We start from the raw sequence: 3,174 nt of genomic DNA, 5'->3' as shown, positions 1-3,174 counted from the left end.
CTATCTTTTCTCTAATCTCTCCCTTTTGTTGATAAGCTTGTTTAGTTCTACTTTATTTCGTTTCTCCTGTTTTTAATCTGCATGGTCGTCCTCCTTTTAATTATGATATTTGTAGCTTTGAAGTATTTGTTTTCTCTTATACTTTTTCTACTTCCTACTTTCTCTGCTGATTCCCTAATGATATTCATTAAATTCAAATTCATATCTTCGACGGTGTCCTCGTTATTTTTTAGAGCTTTGAATCTATTTTTAATTTCTAACTGAATTTTCTTATTATCCTTAACCTTTGCAAGGATGATCCTTTTTTAAAACTATATATATTTTTTTTTATGAGGGTTTGGTACAGGTTCCAAAAGGATTGTCTCTCATTTCCCAATTTATATGGAACAGAATTTTGAGGTCACAGTTTTAAAAACAGATTTTTTTTTTTAGATGTTTGAGGTAAGAGATTCAAGAAAGGCGAGAAGTGAGGATCAAATCTAAAAAGTGAAATTATTCAACGACTAGACAGAATGTCATCGGGGTATCTTTACAGCGACAGCGTCTGCAGAAATGTACGATGACTTATTTTGGGGTAGGCCCATAGGGTTATAGAGGTTACAACTCGTTAGAGAAGGCGGTTGGTGTGGCTGGGTTGGGTTTCAGTACAGAGACTAGATTAAACATTCCGTTGACTGGTGTAACCCTACCTTAAGTTGGCAGTGATTTTCTTTGGAAATATGCTTTCCTATATCACCGATAGCTGGGCTAAAGAAGATACTGAGGACGTTTCCTTGGTGTGTAGCAAGGCTAGTGATGCCCAAATGCTCATCCGTAAAGTCTTTTAGGGTGAATTAGGATGTGAAGATGGGTATGATTTGGCGGAAGCCTAGAGAGAATTCACGTAGTATCCAACATCGCTAGGCTATGTCAAACACCTTTTCTAGTTCCCAAATACAACCTTTTCTCAGAATTTATAAGGGGTATTGTGTGATTGTTTTGTGGAGAAGTTTTATTTTCCTCTAGATATTAGAGGGAGGAGGATGTCGTTAATCCAAACGGTAGGGGAGATATCTTCCACCCATACTCAGTTGAGTAGGTTCAGTATATAGAATTTTGCGGCTGGGCGTAACTGCCGTATAATATCGAAATGCATGTTGCCTGGCCAAGGGGATGTTGTTCTGTAGTTGGAGAGGAAGAAACAAAATTCTGCTAATGTGAAAATAGTCTAGAGAAAATGGAGTGTAGTCAGGTGGTGACTGATATTCTAATGTTGTCAATAAAGCCAAGAGTTTGAATCTGCTGTTTGTTTCGCTAGATCGAGGTGGATTATATTTCTGCCAATATTACTACCACTTTTATTGGTGTTGGGATTGAGAAGCTGAATTGGTTGTTGAGTTGGAGGACAGAGGACGAATACGAAAAGTGGTTTGTTGGAGGTTTTCTGGTTTCTTTTCATACATTGGAAATGGGAGTTTGAGAGGTGACTGATGTGTAAATTTGCTACGAAGATCAGCATAATTGACCCTTCATTTGGCGGTCATGATTTTTTTTATTTTTTGAAGAGGAAGGAAATGTTCACAATTGGTTTTGGAAGTAGCGAAAAACTGACTTTTTTAATGAACTTTGGCGAAATTCGTGCTCCACCAGAGAACTGAGCGTTAAGATGTGGGTGGTGAAGTCATTAGAATTGAAAGGAGGGCTGCTATGTTAAGTGATCTATAAGGTAGTTTTGCGCTGAGTCAACTGTTTGGAAGTTTCCTACTGTTTAGGAGACATAAAGGCATATGGAAACCACAGAATGTAAACAAGAGAACAATTTACATTATCTAATGGAAACACCAATATATCACATATAAGATGCACGATTGGAAGGTTTTCCAGCTTGCGTGGGAGAACATCGCGGTGGTGGGGTAGGGGAGGACTTTTGAGAGGTACAAGAAATTGGAAGTGTTGGTCTGATATTACAAACCATTCGAAGACAAGGTCAGGTGTGCATAAAGGTCGATGGAGATATAGGTAAAAAGTTCCAGGTTGTTTGGTGTTATAGAGAGATAAGGAAAGAAAAGTAAGTATTGCATTTTGTCACTGACAGCTACCACCAGTTCTATCCTTATGGATAATATCGCACCATTGCCGAGCAATATTTTAGGTCCATGGTGTTGGGAACAATTATCATTCCTAAGCTATGGGAATGATGATGTGTCACGTTAAAAGTTATGGCATGGAGATAATCATAGTTTCGAAATTAGTTCCATCTCATGCAGAAAAGCGTGGAGAAAATATAGATATTTGAGTTGATTGTCTAAAAGGCAGTGTAGTGTGATCGTTATTCAAAGGGAGAGGTGGAGGAGGAGGAGGAGGAGGAGGTTAATGCGATATGTTGCAGGTAGGACATACGTGTAAAAGATGTAGTATAAGGGGAGTGCCTCTTAGGTCATAAGACAGCCAAGGGTGAGACGAGAATGTCCTGTTCTTTAGTGTCCCACTACCGTCCTCAAGTTCTGGTTGTGCTGGCAGGAAAAAGCCCATGACCTTACACAAGGTTTCATTGTTTAAGTAGTTTGGTGATCCTCATAGCATTTTTTCCACAGGCCGGAGGAAGAACAGAAGTTAGTTGCTGGAAGTACTGGGGTTGATGCTGCATTCCGAAATGACTTATCAATTTGCTCGTTGGCAAGGATGCCAATATGAGATGACACCCTACAAAAGGATGCAGATTTGAAGTTGGGAGGCTCGGATTATCCAAGTATGGATTTCGTGGTTCAATGGGTGGTTGGAATAGAGAAGGGAAAATGTCTCCAAGGCGCTTCATCCTCGATGATTATAAAATGAGGGTGTGGGATTGTGAATAGGGTGTAATGCTGTGAAAATTGCAAAAAAAAAAAAAAAAAAAAAAGGCCAGTAAAATTTGAAGCAGAATTGCAAAGGGACCAAATTCTGTGCCTGCTGCACAACCCAGTCCGCGGTCATAGTAAGATCTGTCTGTAAACGTCATTAGCAGAGGAATGACATGATAAGGGGAAGATATTCCTGTTGTACGATGTCAATTGATATGTTTTTTGATAGCGTGGCTAAGGTGAAACAGGGGCGTACAGGGGGGTGGGGGCGGAGCAACCAAGGGACATTTGTACGTGTTTAGGCTGAAAAGACCCTGTCAATTATTTCGAATATGGGTGGCAAACATTCTCATGT

Source organism: Oratosquilla oratoria, chromosome 2 (assembly GCF_046742065.1).
Source record: "Oratosquilla oratoria isolate Oo_2021 chromosome 2, ASM4674206v1, whole genome shotgun sequence".
Lineage (NCBI taxonomy): Eukaryota > Metazoa > Arthropoda > Malacostraca > Stomatopoda > Squillidae > Oratosquilla > Oratosquilla oratoria.
Note: the sequence above shows the minus strand (reverse complement) of the source record.